Source organism: Saimiri boliviensis, chromosome 19, assembly GCF_048565385.1.
Source record: "Saimiri boliviensis isolate mSaiBol1 chromosome 19, mSaiBol1.pri, whole genome shotgun sequence".
NCBI lineage: Eukaryota > Metazoa > Chordata > Mammalia > Primates > Cebidae > Saimiri > Saimiri boliviensis.
In genome coordinates this window covers 19,563,058-19,582,811 of record NC_133467.1, presented here as the reverse complement: position 1 = coordinate 19,582,811, position 19,754 = coordinate 19,563,058, and the positions used below count along the sequence as shown (strand labels likewise).

At 35.7% G+C, this 19,754-nt stretch overlaps 2 protein-coding genes across 10 annotated transcripts in view; both read left to right on the top strand.

Moving 5' to 3' along the window:
- Positions 1-19,754, top strand: part of RABGAP1L (RAB GTPase activating protein 1 like) — a 709,048-nt gene that overhangs the window by 290,376 nt on the left and 398,918 nt on the right. The gene's annotated exons all lie outside the window — the stretch shown is intronic.
- GPR52 (G protein-coupled receptor 52) overlaps positions 1-19,754 on the top strand; it is a 131,442-nt gene that overhangs the window by 71,157 nt on the left and 40,531 nt on the right. The window contains exon 1 of the mRNA XM_074390023.1: positions 1-19,754. This exon is cut by the window's left edge and continues 71,157 nt beyond it; it is cut by the window's right edge and continues 40,531 nt beyond it. The gene's annotated coding sequence lies outside the window, so the exon portion shown is untranslated.

Sequence of the window (19,754 nt, the reverse complement as noted above, 5' to 3'; positions counted from 1 at the left end):
TTTTTTTTTTTAAGGCCAGTGACTCTTAGCTTTGCTTTTTTTGAGGCTATTCTGTAGATCTTCTAGGTGTGCTTCATTGTTTTTTTCCTATTGTCTCCTCTGAGTATATATTTTCAAATAGTTTATCTTAAAGGTCACTAATTCTTTCTTCGGCTTGATTACTACTATTAAGAGTCTGATTTGTTTTTCAGTGTGTCAATTGTATTTTTCAACTCCAGAATTTCTGCTTGATTCTTTTTAATTATTTCAATCTCTTTGTTCAATTCATGTGATAGAATTCTGAATTCCTTTCCTGAGTTATCTTGAATTTCTTTCTGTTTCCTCAAAACAGATATTTTGAATTCTCTGTCTGAAAGATACCATATGTCTCTTTCTCCAAGAGTGGTCCCAGGTGTTCTATTTAGTTTGTTTGGTGAGGTCATGCTCTCCTGGATTGTGTTGATGGTTGTAGATATTCTTTGGTGTCTGGACATTGAAGTTAGGTATTTATTGTAGTCTTCACATTCAGACTTATTTGTAACAGTCTTTCTTGGGAAGGCTTTCCAGGAATTCTCAAGGATTTGAGTGTTTTGATCTAAGCACTGGCTACATGAAGGGACACCCCAAGCCTAGTAATATTGTGGTTCTTACAGACTCATAGAGATGCCACCTTGATGGGCTTAGATAAAGATCTGGAAGAATTCTGTGGATTACCAGGTAGAGACACTTGTTCTCTTTCCTTACTTTCTTCAAACCAACAGAGTCCTCTCTGTGTTGAGCTGCCTGCAGCTATGGGTGGGATGACACAAGTCCCCTTGTGGTTACCACCACTGCGATTGTGCTGGGTCAGACTTGAAGCCAGCAGAGCATTGTGTCTCACCAAAGGCCCACTATGTGTGGGGATTACAGACGTGAGCCACTGCGCCCTGCCTATCTGTAGCTATCTTTACTGAAATATTCCATCATATCTTTACCATATCACAATAACTTAAATATGGTCTCTTTTCCTTTTACCAAGTATAGTAATAGCTCACATTTGTGACTGTTTATTATGTTTCCAGCACTATGCCCATTTGTCATATTTTGTGAGAATCAGTGGACTGAATATGAGGAAACTGCACAGGGAAATGAAGTAACTTCCATGTATGCTTTGAAGTCCATTCTCTTAAATAAGGAAGCTATATTGCATTCCACTGCATTTTTGCTTTCAGCCCTGTCCTTCAGAACCTTACTGTGTTTGTGAAAATTCTGTCTTCCCCTGTTCCTGCTCCCCCACACTCTTGTCCCATTGGGTTTTTTGGTCCTTCTCTCTTGCATGAGTTCTATTTCCCTCCTTTTATTTCCCGAGGTCTTCTGGCACACTGATTCTCGGGGCCTGTTCTTGTGCTCCCCTTCCCCTCCCACTCTTTGCCCTTTTGTCATTGGCAGCTTCTTGCAGATTCCCTTGCTCTTTTTATTTTCTCTCTCTCAGTCCAACAAAGACAGCTTACAACGAGCCGTGACCTTGTCGTTTGAACAAAAGATTCCAAGAACCCTGTGTAGGTTGGTTATTGATTTGCTTAACTGAAGAAACTGATTAGCTACTTCATCTGTTGTTGAGTATCTCTGTTAATGTCAGGGAGTTACATGTTACAGTTTTAGTAGCTCTGACAGTGACTGTCTTCAAATTAATTTTACTGACTGATTTTATCTTAGACGTCTTATCTGTAGGGTGATCACTGTTATATCTCCCAAAAGGAAAGAGAAAATCCCTGAAAGTGCATTACCTAAGAAGCTTATTTTAAACAAGTTTTATTTTTTTTTATTTCACATTTTTAAAGTTCTAAATTATGCTTGGAAAAGATATCATTTAGGCCTTTAAGTTTCTTTTAGCTTTGAACTTATTGATTTTTATTTTTTGTTTAGATTCGAAATGTGATAATTGAGAAGAGTATAATCATTCAGCAAAGGAAGAGTTAAGTAATATATGAATGTATATGTAAACCTAACTACATATATTTGTAGAAATATGCATATGCTTTCATAAATATTAATCATATGCGATATATATGTAATATTCCCATCTTCTTTAGGAATGCTAGTTAATAAAAATTTCTTATTGAATTCAAATTGGTTTTACAGTCTTCATTTTAATGATTTGTCATTATTACTGTGCAACTTTGGAAAACCAGGTCTATTGAACTTATGGGTATGGGAAATACATATATTTAAACTGAAACAAAACTTTTTTATTTTATTTTATTTTATTGTATGATTATCATTATTATTATGAGACAGAGCTTCACATTGTTGCTTGGGCTGGAGTGCAGTTGCATGCATTCTCAGCTCACTTCAACCTCTGCCTCCTGGGTTCAGACAATTCTCCTGCCTCAGTCTCCTGAGTAACTGGGATTACAGGTGTGTGTCACCACACCCAGCAACATTTTTTGTATTTTTGGTAAAGATGGGGTTTCACCATATTGGCTAGGCTGGTCTTGAACTCCTGACCTCAAGTGATCCACCTGCTTCGGCCTCCCAAAATACTAGGATTATAGGCCTAAGCCACTGTGCCCCGCCTAAAACAAAACTTTTTAACTTTTTAGCATCACGTTCTCCTCATAAAAGCCAGTAATTGACTCTTTGATATGTTATATTATGAAATAAATTTGATATTATTTTCTTTGATTTCTATGTGTTTCATCAATTCAAGAAGTCTTTCCTTTCAGAATAGTCTTGTAGCTGATATTCGTTAGTGATATGCTGTAGCCTATATTGCAGTAGAGAATTTTTGTTTATAGTCTAAATTCCTTTCGGATAACATTAGAAATTAATTATTTTAATAAGTAGAATAGGTTTTCTAGTTATTAATAAGTTGTAATTATTTACCCCCTCATTTTTTTCAATCTTACAAAAGGCCCAAAATATCATAAAAAACAGATCCAGTAGAAAGAAGAAACTAAAAATGAGTTTGTTTATGCAAAATTGCTACCACATATAATGCATTATAATATGGGGAGTGGCTTAGAGTTCATATATTCTTACAGTTTATATATTCTTGATGAAATCTTTTACAGAACTTAGAAATTCGAGTTAAAAACACCCAAATATTTTAGGTGGATTAATTTTAAAAGTAATAGCATAGTAGAAAGATGACTGTAATCATCAAAAATTTTCAAATTAGTGTATACCATTGATATGACTTAGAACATTTGGGAAAACTACAGGCATATTTTGGCATAGAAAACAACAAAATGTGGATTATTGCTTTTACTTTTTTTTCAACTTGATGTTTACAAGTGTTGAGGTTTTATTTCAACTTGATGTTTATAAGTGTTGTGGTTATTTTATATAGAATTAGAAAGCTTAGATTTCTAGAAACATGGATTCTTGGTGGTTGGTTTGAGCATCAGACACACATTGGCTTGAGTCAGAGCTTCATCCATTTCAAGCAATCTTACCTTTGGCTACCATTCCCAGCCTCAGTTTTCTTGGTTATAAAATGGGAATAATTATAGCAATCATCTCATTGAATTATTGTGAAGATGAAATAAAATGTTTAGCACAGTACCCAGCGCTTGTTGAGAGTTAGTAAATGGTAGTTGTTGCTAGTTGTAGAGATGACAATGGTTCTAGTGTTGTTTAGTGTGAGGAAATAAAATGAAATCTGAAACATACCTCACATCACTTTCATGTCTTTCTCTCTCTCTGTTGTTAATCTCTGTTTCTAAGACTCTTTTTTAAGTTTATATATTATAATAATGTCAATATCAGACCCTAATAACTTCTAAACTGTTTAGAATCACAGCTATATGTAATCATAAACTTTTAGAGCTGAAGGGAATTTTGGGATTAATTAGTCCAAACCTCTTATTTTATAAGTAAGAAAAGTATGTTCAGAGTAGTGAAGTGATTTACCCAGTATAAATTACTTGTGGCAGGTTCCTTCCTCCCTCCCTCCCTTCCTCCTTCCCTCCCTTCCTCCCTCCCTCCCTTCCTCCTTCCCTCCTTTCCTCCCTCCCTCCATCCCTTCCTCACTTCCTCTTTCTTTCTTTCCTTCCTTCCTTCCTTTCTCTCTCTCTCTCTCTTTCTTTCTTTCTTTCTTCCATGGAGTTTCTATCTTGTCATCTAGGCTAGAGTACAATGACATGATCTCAGCTTACTGCAACCTCTGCGTTCTGGGTTCAAGCAATTCTCCTCCCTCAACTTCCCAAGTAGCTGGGATTACAGGTGTGCACCACCATGCCTGGCTAATTTTTGGTTTTTAGTAGAGACATGATTTCACCACATTGGCCAGGCTTGAGTAGGCAATTTTTCCCTCACTGTGTAAACAAAGCCTCTTGGAAGTTCAGAGTGGGCAGAGCCCACCACAGCTCTGCAAAGCCACTGTAGACAGACGGCCTCTGAAAGAAAGGCAGCAGCCCCATTCAGGGGCAAATAGATAAAACTCCCATCTCCCTGAGACAGAGCACCTTGGGGAAAGGGCAGCTGTGGGCACAGCTTCAACAAACTTAAACGTTCCTGCCTGCCAGGTCTAAAGGGAGCAGCAGACCTCCCAGCACAGCATTTGAGCTCTGCTAAGGGACAGACTGCCTCCTCAAGTGGGTCCCTGACCCCCATGTCTCCTAACTGGGGGAATACCTTCTAGCAGGGGTCAGCAGACACCTCATACAGGAGAACTCCGGCTGGCATCTGGCAGGTACCCTCTAGGAAGAAGCTTCCAGAGGAAGGAACAAGCAGTAATCTTTGCTCTTCTGCAGCCTCCTCTCTGCTTTTTCTCTGAATAATATAGTTATGCAATTTTCTTTGTTACTAAATGTCAGGATTATTTTCTTACTTATCAGTGTAGTTTTCAGTTATTTCTGCCATGTTCTTTTTGGAAAATTCTTGATTGCTTTTTAGTTAAATAGTACCACAGCCAGAGAAAAAGTGGCTAAGATATGATGACATTTGATGAATTGGTATGTCATTTGCAGTTGTGTATTCTGACCAGTTCTCTATTTGAGAGAGATGTTTTCTCCTGGAAGTGCTGGAGAAATTGTTGTAGCATAATTCCTTAGAAAAATTATTTATAGTACTATGTTTGTGAAACACATCTAGATCAGGGATATCTCAGGGAAATGATTGTCCTTTCTGAACAAGTGCCACATATTTTTATTTGTAAACTTATTTTCTTCTCATCCTGGAAATAATGATATTAAAACCATTGTATGACTAGTGATCTGTGTCTCTGATATACAAACTATGCCTATTTTATTATTTCTACATACTAAGCAAGTCCCATTGTGTTCATTTAGCTAGAAATGAAAAAGAAACCAGCACACCTGCATTTTACATTTAGTTAATTTGTGGTGGTATAGTATCATACCATCTTTTAAAAACTACTAGCAAATTTTAAATGTTCAGTGCACTATTTAGGACTGAGAAGAGTCTATTCAGGGCAAGGTAATTAGAGCATCTTTGGCTAGAATATCTCTGAGTAAAAATAGATAGTCTCAATGTTGGAGTAAGGTAATTAAGACCTGAAGAATAATGATGAAAACCTTTTGTTCAGATACCCTTTCTTTATTTAAGTTGAATGCCTTACATTCAAAATAGCGAATGCTAGCCTAGAATCTCTCTATAATAATCGAGTAGCCCATTGAGTACTACTGAGTGAGATAAGTTGTAATACCTATTCTATATCCTTGCAGAAGGGAAATGCATGTTGTCTAATAACATAACAGCTTATAAATTAAGAAACATTCCTTTTTCTTCTCTTTTCTCTTACGTCAACTCTATGTATATTTATATACATAACCCCCTAACTCCTTCCTCCTCTTCTTTCTTCCTTCTTCCTCAGGTAATGTACAAGAATTTACTGTAGTAACATAAATCAAGATTGCTGGATTTTAATATTCTTAAGTCTCTGACAAACCATTTCTTGCCCTTTTTCCTCCCAAATCTTAAATATAGGCGTCTTTCAATGAGTGGTCTCAGGCTCATTTTTTTCCCCTATAATCTATGCTTTGGTAATCCTTATTCCTACAACTACACTTTATGCAATGATTCCTAAACATATATTCCTGGTCAAGTTTCCTGGGCTCCAAAATTGTATTTCCAGCTGTTGCCTGGATTTCTAGATTTGAAATATAATGACATCTTAAACTGAATGACTTCAAAGTCAAGAGTCATTTTCTATTTCATCTAATCATCCCACCTCCTCTTCACACAACCTGCACTATCTGAGTTCATGACACCATCGGTCAGTTTTGATAACTTGCAGCATTTTACACATCCAGCTAAAGTCATGCCCATTCTACTTATGTAACATCATCACATTTATCTCCTTCATTCTGTTCTCACTGCCCTTGCTGTGGTTGAGGCCCACATATCCCCTTACCAGGAATATAGCAGCTGCTCTCGATCTTCATGTGCTACTTCACCAGTCCATTCTACCCACTTTCATAGATGTGCTCTCTTAAGAACTGGACTGATAATGCCATTAGTCTGTTTAAAAACTTCCACTGAACCTTCACTGCCTCTTAATCTAAGACCAGAATTTTTAAACTTATTTGCAAGGCCTGTCCCAGTTTAGCTCTTTAGCCTTTCTTTTACACACATGTTATATTCTAGAAAAATGGAAGGGATTTTTTCCCCCTCAGATATGTTACGTTATTTTTCTTCCGTATTTTCATAATATGTAAGCTTCATGAGGGCAATGATTTTCTTTTAATCTCCTTTGTTTACTGTTTTATCCTTAGCAAGTAAAAGCCATATGTCACACATAGCAGGAACTCAGTAAATATTTGCTAAATGAATACGTAAGTAAATGGATAGAAGAAGGAATTAGAAGATATATTTCATGATACTCACCTATTCCTTTCTGACTTTGGGTTCTGATTAAGAGTCCTGTATCTTCTCAGTAAGTTTTCCTCATTTAAGCCAACTTAAGTGAATTATATTACTTCTAATATAATGACACTTTACTGAGACCACAAAAAAGTTACAAAGGCAACTTGAATAGAGGGACTTGGTTTAGAGACCTGTTTCATTTTGAAAAGGCTTCTCTCAGTTTTGCTTTGCCATTCACACACAACAAATGAACAAAACACCACTCAAAGGTCAGGTATCCCACAACCCAAATATGTGCTGAAGGAAGAAACATCCTGCTTTCAAGGGAACAACAATACCATGTTTTTGGTTGCATGTAACAAAAGAAATTAGTAAGAGTCATGTATTGATTACAGATGTACAGCTAAATAGACCATTTATCCTAAGATTCTAATTTATACACTGATTAGTTGATTTTTAAGGCAAACTAATTTAGTTGTCAGGCCACGATAAAGCTATCCCCAATATTTTGTATCCACATTCATTTTCTTAATACATGACCAAAACTTTAGGTAAGAAGCAGAAGCAGAAGCAGAATAGTGATGAAAATGTGATATCAAAACTTTGAAGTTTTAACTACTAGTTGTGTTTCTTAAGGAATCAAGACCTGAGATGGAAACTCCAGATTCATAACCTGATAAAGTATTTTCAGGTGTGAATAGATGTTTGAAACACTTTAAAAGGCAACTACATAACTTCAGTTATGTGGGAAAATGTGATAGAGGACAGCTTAGATTTTAAGCATGAAGTCAAGAAATAAATGTGTTTATAAGGTACATAAGGCTACAGATTAAGAAGGACGGGACCTGTTTCTTTATCAACCAAACACTTATGCAGAGATATATGTTTTCAGTGAAACATAGGTACTGATAAATATGCAGTTTTCTTTGGTTATAAGAATCTAAGAGGCCTATATGAGATGCTAAATGTTCATAATTGAACAAGCTTACTCTAAGAAGCATGAATTTAGAACACAAGGAACTACAATAAATTAAACCATAGTTTCTACCTAAAAGAAATTAAAATTTCATGTTTATTTCATGACTATTGGAGTAATTGTAGGCATACGGAACATGCTTCTTTCATTTTATTTAATTTTCTGACTCTCCATCCATCTATCCCCTGGTTAAAACCAATTCTCTCCTGGTGGGCTTTTCAGTAACATATGATTTCCTTACATACTGTGAAGTGTTTCAGATGATTTTTTTCCCAATCTTTTACTTATTTAAGATTTTACTTGACAAAGTGTAATTGTACATATTCATGGGGGTACATAATGATGTTTTTGATATACAAAATATATAGTGATCAGGATAATTAATATAACCATGGTCTCAACTAGATGATTTTTAATGAATAATAAACTGATCTTATTTCTAACTAGTAAGGAAAAATGAAGAATTTCTTCATTATATTTATGCACAACACAAGGATGCTTATGAGATTATGAGACTACCATCTAGGACACAACATTTCTAGTGAAGTATTCTATTCATGGTGATAGCTAATAACTGACATTATTCTTGGGGACTGTAGTGGTGGGATATCGCCACTATTATAGCTTCTACTCACTGGCTTCCAGCAAACATGATTCTTGTTTTATATTTTCCAATTAACACTTAAACAGTGTCTGAAATGTATGTTGGCAAGTGTTTTAGCTTGTTTTACTTTACAATAGGAACATAAGGAAGATAAGCATATACATAAGAAATCAGTGCTTAAGATCATACTAAAATTTACATGTTATGCTATCACAATACCATCTTCGAAGTGAAGGAGACAACTGAAATTTATCATCCTGCCATATATGAAAAGACGTTTCAAAGCATAATGACCACACTGTAAACCTTCACTCTTTTTCTTCTTTAAATTTTCACATGGATAGCAGGTCAAACATTCAGAATAGGGCAGCCAGGTAAATCAGAATTTTCATTATCTGGATTTATATGGCCCACCTGGTGAACTGGGGGAGGCTTCTATGACAAGGGTGTTAAATGTATACTTTTCTGAAGCCCAGAAGGCTGAAGACATTGCTTTAGCCCAGGTTATTCTTCTCTGAAAAGAATAATGATTTAAACATGTACATATATAAAATATATGTTATTCAGGATATATTTTAAATAAAGAGATACACATACACATTTTCTAGCTCTTGCTTACATCCTTCATCTATAGAGCTGTAATGCAATGAAATTCAGCCTCTCTGGTAGCTGCAGTTCTCCCTGAGAGTAAGTTTCTGTTATAGCACCATTATGCTAGAGGGTCTCACATATGCCTTAAGGAAATACTTTATGACAGTTGTTAATATTATAGCCAAATGATGCTTTTATTCCAATTTAATCATTCATATAAGGTACATATAGCATCTAGTAAGTACTTTTATTTTTTCCCTTAAGTGCTTTTAAAATGTTGATTCTATAGCATCACTCAGTAATATTTATCAATGTAATTTTAAGTGTTCTTTACTTTTATTTGGCTTGAAATATAATGCCTGCCATTTAATGTACTATCTACTACCTAAAAAAATAAACTTTGAGGCCAGATGCAGTGGCTCACGCTTGTAATACCAGCACTTTGGGAGGCTGAGGCAGGAGGAACGCTTGAGGCTAGGAGTTTGAGACAGTTGGGGTAACATAGTGAGACCCTATCTTTACAAAAATTAATATTAAAAAAAAATTTGCGAGGCTTGGTGATACATGGCTGTAGTCTCAGTTACTCCAGAGGCTGAGGTGGGAGTATCACTTGAGCCCAGGAGGTTGAGGCTGCAGTGAGCCATGCTCTCACCACTGCATTACAGCCTAGACAACAGAGCAAGACCCTATCCTACCAAAAATAAATAAAATTTGAACCTAGTAGCTGTTGTCATTTGCCACTTTTCTAAGACTAAATCATTATTATAGGCTATACCATATTACTGACATATTTTGACTAGTGTAACAAATGCTTTTCCAGCTTAACATTTTTCATGGTTTATCTCTTTTGATTTGGAATTTCTCTTAATATTATACTGACGTTATCTAAAATAGTTTTATTTAGATAAAATTCTTTTTTTTTTTTTTTTTTTTTTTTTTTTTTGAGATGGAGTTTCTCTCTTGTTACCCAGGCTGGAGTGCAATGGCACGATCTCGGGATAAAATTCTTTAAAATGAATAGTACAAATAACATCTTTGTTAGGTCTATAACTAACAGGGAATAAATTTGAAGCACACTTCATGTGAAAAATTGTAAAGCCAAACTAAAAATTGTAAAGCCAAACTGAAAATTGTGATTATTTTGGAATGATACATAGTATCACGAAAGTCAAAAGAGGAGAGGATCGTGAAGTGATCCTTCTAAATGCTATTACTAAAAAGTGATAGCACTAGCCGGGCGCGGTGGCTCAAGCCTGTAATCCCAGCACTTTGGGAGGCCGAGGCGGGTGGATCATGAGGTCGAGAGATTGAGACCATCCTGGTCAACGTGGTGAAACCCCGTCTCTACTAAAAATACAAAAAATTAGCTGGGCATGGTGGCGCGTGCCTGTAGTCCCAGCTACTCAGGAGGCTGAGGCAGGAGAATTGCCTGAACCCAGGAGGCGGAGGTTGCGGTGAGCCGAGATCGCGCCATTGCACTCCAGCCTGGGTAACAAGAGCGACACTCTGTCTCAAAAAAAAAAAAAAAAAAAAAAAAAGTGATAGCACTAAATGCTGCCGTTCTTTTAAAGGTGAAAATTCAGCTATCAGAGTAGGAACCTAAAGGCAAAATCTGAAATTAATAAATCAAGAAATGGCAATATAAGCATATGGCTCCTTAGGAATAATTATAATTATTAGATAAAAAGTTGCTCTGGAAAGATGACTGATGAACAACAACAGTGGACTCATGGGCTGCTTTGTGATACTGGATTTTGAAATCATGAAGCATTCGTTATATTTTAAGCCAAAAAAAAAAAAAAAAAAACCAGTCAGGGAGGAATCTTTGTGTTGGTAGGATTCATCATTTGCCACCTTAAAAAATTTAGGTAAGGAGAGTGGGTTAGAAGCCAGACTTTAAGGAGACAAGAAATGGAGAAGTAGAACAGGAGCCATAAACCAGTTCCTCAAGAAGCTTGACCTGCAAAGTTATGTAGTAGTTAAAGACCATGAGGTAGAGGAGGGTTATTTGCTCTAAGTTATAACTTACACAGTTTGCTGACTTTTCTAATGAATTAAACATATGTACTTGTTTAAACGTTGCACTGCCATTTACCATTTGCTAAGTAGATGCATGAGAACATTGAAGCCAAAATTATAGTCCCAGGAGCCTCAGTTTCACTCTGGAGTTTTCCCTCAGCAAATATTTGCTTTTCCTGGTTCTTTTATCTTAGCTAACCTTGGTTTCTAGATCAAGATGATTTTCCTTCTTTGTTTTCACACAACATATTCAATCACACTGCACTCTTTTTAATCACAATTCTTTCTGACAGGTTTTTGATGAGATCCAAATTTGCAGGCTGGGCCCTGGGAATCTAATTCATATGTCTATTGCAGTACTTCTGAAACAGTTTAGTCTCAGACATGCTTTATATGCTTAAAAATTATTGAGGACCCTAATACTTTTTGTTTATCTGGGTTTTGTCTTCTGATATTTTTCACATTAGAAATCAAACCTGAGAAATTTAAAAAATGTTTTTACCTCATTTAAAATAGCATTATTGGCCGGGCACAGTGGCTCATGCCTGTAATCCCAACACTTTGGGAGGCCAGGGCAGGCGGATCATGGGGTCAGGCGATCGAGACCATCCTGGCCATGATGAAACCCCATGCCTACTAAAATACAAAAAAATTAGCCAGGTATGATGGCACTCACCTGTAGTCCCAGCTACTCAGAAGGCTGAGGCAGGGGAATCTCTTGAATCTGGGAGACAGAGGTTGCAGTGAGCCAAATCGTGCCACTACACTCCAGCCTGGTGAAAGAGCAAGACTCCATCTCAAAAAAATAAAATAAAATAACACTATTAACCCCATTATATGTTAATATAACATTTTTTCTGGAAAAGTAACTGTTTTCCAATATCAAATAATTTAGTGAGAATGTATTTTTTTGCAGATTAAAATGATATTTTAGTAATTTTCAATACGTTATTTACTCATAATATGTCACCATGTTGTACAGCAGATCTTTGAATTTACTCCAGCTGAAATATTGTATCCTATGAAGTAGTTACTATAATTATAGATAATCTAGGAAAACAGACAAATACTAAGAACAACTCGAATTCATTCAAAATATCCACTATTTTTGGAAAGTAAAACTATCTGCTCCTGTAATAAGATTAGATAAAATCTCAAAATCAATTAGAGGGGACTTGAGCTATTACAGCTTTGAAAATGTGTGTCTCTGTGTTTGTCCATGCACACATACTCAAGTATAATGTATTCAGAGAAATCCCTCCAATAGGGCTTGTTCCCACTTGGCAGGAGTCTCGATATTCTAGCTTATCTGTAGTTTAAAGTAATAAGTCAAATAAGTTTTGAGAGATCTTAAGTATTATACTGTAGTTTGAAGATTGATTTGTTACATTTGCAAATTGGTCAGTTTCCACATACAGACCTTAATACACCTACCAGTGTTAGTTACTTTCTATGTTTGTTATTGTTGCAACCATACCTACATGTTTCATTGAATTACAAGTTCCTTAAGATCAGTGATGGTATTTTAAAAATCTGGAGTAACCCACCATGACTAGGTATTTTGTACTGAAGTGCTCTGTGCATATTGACTGACCCGTACTTGGTAGATAAGGGTTAATATAAATAGAAATAGTCCTTCTTATTACTGATCATGGTGGTAAAGGCATACCTCTGGAAATTATTTTTATTTTTAAAATAAAAATGGTAGAATGAGCACTCTATCTTAATTTGGGTTCTACTATAATATTTGTAACAGATCACTTGGAGACATTTCTTAGGTACCTGCTAAACCTTTGTTAATCAAAAAAGGAGTCAAGCTTCTAAAAGAAGAGTCTGAAAAACAATAACAATGATAATGATAGTTCCTGGAAAATCACTTCCAAATATTCAAATGCAAAATAAATTTAAGAACTTTTGTTAATATAGATTATGAAAGTCAAGAGATAAAACTGAAGCTGTATGCACACACACACACACACACACACACACACACACACACACACCCTTTGAGACAGGGTCTCACTGTGTCATCCAGACTGAAGTGCGGTGGCGCAATTACAGCTCACTGTGGCCTCGACCTCCTGGGCTCAAGTGATTCTCCTACCTCAGCTTCCTGAGTAGCTGGGACTATAGGCACATGCCAAATACACCTATACATGTAATTTCCAGAGTTATGCCTTTACTACAATTCTCACCAAAAAATACGACTAATTATTGTACTTTTTATAGAGGTGGTGTCTCCCTACGTTGCCTAGGCTGGTCTTGAACTCATGGCTTCACATGATCCTCTCTCCTTGACCTCCCAATGTGCTGGTATTACAGGTGTGAGCCACCATGCCTGGCCCTATGTTTTTCAGTATTAATTTGAAGAACATTCTTGAATCAGTGACTACTACTTGAATATAAAGGACAAATTTAGAGTTATCAAGACTATATAGATAAGTATAGTGGATAATATTTACTGAGTACACACTGCGTGCCAAGCACTGTGATACATACTGTATGCATTTTCTCATTTAATCCTCAAAACAGGTTTATTATAATTACTTTCACTTTATAGATGAGGAGACTGGCTTACCAAGGTTTAATAACTAGTCCTAGTTAAGTGGCAGAGCTGAGACTTGAACCCATGGATTTGAACGGTGATTTTTTAAAAATTATTGGTGTTGGAAGGCTGATGCGGGAGAATAGCTTGAGCCTGGGAGGCAGAGGTTGCAGTGAATTGAGATCACATCACTGTACTCCAGCCTTGGTGACAGAGCGAGACTCCGTTTCCCAAAAAATAAAAAAGAAAAGAAAAAAGAAATTATTGGTACTTAAAACATAGGTTAATATAGTTCTGTATTCAATTGTTAGCACACAATTCTTTTAAAAGGTGGAACTAATGAATTATTCCAAAGAAAAACTTGTTAGAAAGTCCCTAAAATTTCACTAAGGGGAAAGGCTCAGATACAGACATGAATAAGATTTCACTAAGGTATAAGATTATTATCATTAATGAGATATGTGGATGCAATGTAACAATCATGTGTTATTAAATATGTTTTTATGACATTGATAAGTTATACATTTATGGGAAGTATTACATAAGTTTTTATGAAAAAATTTAAAAGGATTTGTTTGAATCATTTTGAGTACATAATCTTAGAGAAACACATCTTTTGCAATATTTTTATATCTCTGAAAATTTTTTGTTAAAAGCCTCCATCTTTAAGAGAGCTAGAAGGTCTCTCTAGAAAGGGACTAGACCAGTAATAAAACATTATAGATCTGAAGTCAACAAATTACATCCCTCCAGTTCTAGGGGGGTATTGATATAACTTCTAGAAAGAGAAGTTTAAAAAATGCTTGTATCCATAGAAGTAGATTCTGTGGAAATGCACTGTAGAAGTCAGAGCTGTACCTGTTAAATTTCTCCCTTCCTTATTAGGAGGTGAAAAATCAACTATAGCTATTGAATATTAGTGCTATTTGATTATAGTAGTTTTTTCCGGATGTACCCCATTCAACTCAGTTGATCAGTTTCTTTCATGAAGCAATGTGTTCCACTCCTGAGGAATGTTTGTCTTTAATGTATCACATTGAAGTTCCTTCTTTTTATTTTATACCTTTACACTGTTGACATTATTTTGGATGTTATTTTGCATTGACATAGTTCTTTATATTTGCATTGACACTGTTCTTTATATATGTTTGTTAGAGTTTAGCAGTTAAGTATATTACTAATTTTTTTTTTAATGTTAAAGCTAGGTAAGAGTTTTAAATAAAATATTTTGTGGTGTCAATGGATACAGAAGGTTTAAATCATTTGTCTTTGTCTTGAAAGAATTGGATCAGAATTGCTGTCATTAGATCAGTGGTTTTCAACCCAGGTTGTATATTAAAATCGCCTGGGGGAAGTTAAAAGCAAACAAAAATGCACTTAAAAAAACGAAAACCAAAAAACAATTCTAGGACCTGAGATTCTGATCCACTAAGATTCTGATTTAACTTGTCTGGGACAAGGTCCAGGCAAGATCATGTTTAAATTACTGCCCAGGTGTTTCTGATGTGTGACCAGGGTTGACAGTCACAGGATTGAACTATTTGTATACAGCCTCCCTCTGAATCTGTGGGGGATTGGTTTCAGGACACCCCCCAGACACCAACCTCCAGGTTGCTCAAGTCTCTTATATTAAGTGGTGTAGTATTAGCATGTAAACTATACATATCCTCCTGTATACTTTAAATAATCTCTAGATTGCTTATAATACATAATACATTGTAGATGCTATTTAAATAGTTATTAGAGTGTATTTTTATTTGTATTTTTTATTACTCTATTGTTATTTTTTTCCTGAATATTTTAAATCACTGGTTGATTGAATTTGCAGATACAGAACCTGTGGTTTGGAGGGCAGATTGTATTCTGTATTCATCTCCTCTTGGGCATTAAATATACTTTAGTATAGCCATGTTGTGGAGATACCATTCACATTGTATTCTGTATGAATGGCACTTCCTTCAGGGATGAATGGTACCTTCTGGAGTTGGCTGTTAGTTGTATAAATAAACTAATGGCTTCAGTGATTGCTGTTAGAGGAATATGCAGTATGGCAGTAGCCTTCTTCAATTCTAATGTACACATGACTACCTTGATAGCCACTCTCTATTTAAAATTGGTCAGATGTATGTAACAGCAAGACTAGAAAATGTCTGTGTTTTACTGTAGCTGAGGATTTAAAAGATCCCAAGAGGAATGATGGGAGCTGTGTAGGAATTAAAATTTGCTTGAGGTCTCAGACCTAAGAGCATAGGGAATGGTCCATGATAGCTTTTTTATCATCGCTGATTATGGAAGTATTATAGAAAGTTTATTGTATTAGTCAGGGTTCCCTAGAGGGACAGAACTAATAGGAGATAGATACACACACACACACACACACACACACACACACACACACACTTTTTATTTGTATTTTTGTATAAATTCCTGTGTGTGTGTATATATATGTGTGTGTGTGTGTGTGTGTGTGTGTGTGTGTGTTAATATTAATTATTAACTTACATGATCACAAGGTCCCACAACTGGCTGTGGCTGTCTGCAAGCTTGAGGAGCAAGGTGAGCCAGTCCAAGTCTAAAAACAGAAGAACTTGGAGTCTGATGTTTGGGGGCAGGAAGCAACCAGCCCAGGAGAAAGATGTAGGCTGGGAGGCTGGGCCTGTCTCTCCTTTTTATGTTTTTCTGCCTGCTTTGTATTTATCGGCAGCTGCTTAAGTTGTGCCCACCAGATTAAGGGTGGATCTGCCTTCCCCAGCCCACTAACTCAAATGTTAATCTCTTTTGGCAACACTCTCACAGACAAACCCAGTATCAATACTTTGCAACCTTCAATCCAATCAAGTTTACACTGAGTATTAATCATCACACTTCTCTTTCTAAAATAGAACAGGAAAGTATCTATGATTCTAAAAACAGATGCCTCATTAAATGCCATTACAGTAAAGAATACATGGTATGTCTATTGAGTCTCTTGCTAACATGACACACATACATTGCTAACTGTGTGTAGGTTCTTTACATTTTAATTAATTATCAGTGATGTAAAAATCACTGGCCTTTAACAACAGTTTGATTTCAAACCCATTAATGAGGCTAAGGCAAAATGTGGCTTTAGTCTCTCAGCTGCATTGCGTATTCTTTATTGTGGTGAATATCAAAACAGCAGTTAATTATAGTAGTACCATTTCTGTTCTTCACTTCATTATCTCTGTCTTGCACTATTATTTTCTGTTGCTGCTGGCTATACAGCATCAGGCCTGGCACCAGTGAAGTGTGAACACAATGCCAGCACTGCATTCAGCACAAGAATAGAAAAGCAGATGGCAGATTGTACTATTTATAGTTGTAGCCAATCTGCCTGAGGTGAGCCCTGCTGAAACCGTTGTTATCAAGAATGTTTTCATTTATTAAAGAGATAGGAAATGAAAGCCAAATAAAAAGTCTCTGTCTTCAGGACTCTGAGCACAAAACTCTTGCTATAGATTTGCAAAGCATTTCCAAGTATTGATTAGACATTTATGAAACTGGAAAGTTATATATTTAACTCTCTAGTCCCAAAATAAAGACTTTAGGCCAGTAGCGACTTCACAGCAGTACTTGAGGAATTTATTGTTCAGTGAAGTCATGCTGCCATAGCAACTGATGCAGAGTGAATTTTAATTATTAGGATCAAAATAAGCTTATGATAAAAATGAATTGTTTAACAACATCAAGTGTATAAACTGAATTGTTTTTACTTTCTCACTAATCATTTCTTGACTGCTATAGAAAGAGCATAAAATAACTCTACTTCACATTTGATTCTTTATTGTTTTAAATAATTCATTGTTTGAAACTCCAGTAAATATTTTAGAAATTCAATTAGTATGTTGAGATAAACATTGTGTTCAAAATTAAAATGGCATGTGAATAATCTAGGCTTTCTTATCCTCTAGGCATCTGATTTAAAAAATGTTTTAGTCTTTGCCAGGCATGGTGGTTCACTTCTGTAATACCAGCACTCTGGGAGGCCGAGGCAGGCAGATCACAAGGTCAAGAGATTGAGACCATTCTGGCCAACATGGTGAAACCCTGTCTCTACTAAAAATAAAAAAATTAGCTGGGCACACTGGCATACCCCTGTAGTCCCAGCTACTTGGGAGGCTGAGGCAGGAGAATTGCTTGAACCTGGGAGGTGGGAATTCGTCTCAAAATAAAAAATGTGTTTTTGTCTCAAGAACATAATGAGTTGATAACTAAAACACCCTTTTGAAGAACCCAGGTGGTTCATGTAATCTCAAATGTAGCAGTGAGTTATGATAGTAGCTAATACAATTTATATTCCACAGAAAAGAAAAACCTTAATTATAGGCTAAAGAAATTAATTTGATTCAGTCATAGTAATTAAAGAAAAATATTTTGAGTGGCTGTATTGGAATCTAGCAGATTATTCAGCAATATTCTAAATTATTGCAAAGCATTTGTTCATTTTTAATAATGGTAAAATCTGTCATGTGAGGTTAGTGATTTTATTTAGATAAAATGATTAGTTGATCGGAAATTTTCGTGAGATGAGATGATTAGTTGATTGTAAATTTTTTTCAATGGCATATGCTTTGATAGAAGAAGCTTATAGAAAACTAGGTTTTGAAAGGGACAGCTACAATCTAAATTTAGAATTAGATTTCTTGCTTCAAAAATTTTGCATTCCTTTTCAAAATACAGCAAAAAAGCAAAAACGACTTCTGGTTAGGTACAAAGATATGCAGATAGCTCATGTCTTTCCTAATGTCCTTCCAAATGTGAAGAGGATGATGCTAAATCATTCATGAGAAACCTGCTCCCATGATTCCATCACCTCCCACCAGGCCCCATCTCCAACACTGAAGATTACTTTTCAATATGAGATTTGGGCTGGGCCACACACCCAGACTATATCAACAGGTGAATCCTACATTGAATCAGAGATGGTACATGGAATTTTTGCCTGTTGAGTGTTGAGACTTCAGTCTTCTGTTAGCCCTCAGCATATACAATTGAAGCAAGCGACTAGAAGAGTTTTCTCTGGCAAATTTAAGAAGTCCAAGAAAGAAAGACTTACAAATTCCCTGGGAATTCCTCAAGGATTAGCTCAGTCGCATCATCCTTCAATGACCACAACTGTCAACAACAAGCCCCATCTATTCAATTGGCCTTCCACTTAGCTTTTCAGTGCCCTATTCTTAAATATAAGCATACAGCCAAATATCATTAGGCATTAGAAGACAGCATTTGACTTTTGTTTTAAGGGATCAAAACAAAAACAAAAAAGCAGCTTGGATAACAGACTATGCAGGGAAGAGGAAAAAAACATACAAAGAAGCTAAACTAAAATTAATATCTGGGGAGATGATAGGAAATGAAACAAAAGTAAAAATATTTCTTTTATTGATTCATAATATGTTATATTTATAGGGTACATGTAAGTATTTTATATGCATAAAATATATAATGATCAAGTCACAATATTTAGGATATCATCACCTTGATGATTTATTATTTCTATGTGTTGGTAACATTTTAAGTTCCCTCTTCTAGCTGTTTTGAAATATACAATATACTGTTAACTGTAGTCACTCTAGTCTAATATCTAGTATTATAACTTATTTCTTCTGTCTAGCTGTAGGTTCGTACCCATTCACTGACCTCTCTTCATTTCCACCTCCCACCATCACACTCTTCCCTGTCCCTGGTACCTCATTCTATTCTCAGTTTCTGTGAGATCAAGTTTTGTAGCTCTTACATCTGAGTGAGAGCGGAGGGTATTTATCTTTCTCTACCTGGGTTATTTCACATGCCATAATGACCTCCTGTTACAATCACATTGGAGCAAATGACAAGATTTACTTCTTTTTTATGGCTGAGTAGTATTTCATTGCATATATTTACCACATTTTCTTTTTTCATTCATCTGTCAATGGACAGTTACGTTGATTCCATATCTTTTCTATTGTGAACAGTTCTGTGATAACATGCAAATACGCATACATTTTTGATATACTGATTTCTTTTCCTTTAGACAGATACCCAGCAGTTGGATTGCTGGATCATATGGTAGTTCTATTGTTGTTGTTGTTTTAAAGTAATCTCTATACTGTTTTCCATGGTGGTTGTACTGATTTACATTCCCACCAACAGCATATAAGAGTTTCCTTTTCTCCAGATCCTTGGCAGCGTCTGGTCTGTTATCTTTCATCTTTTTAATAATAACCATT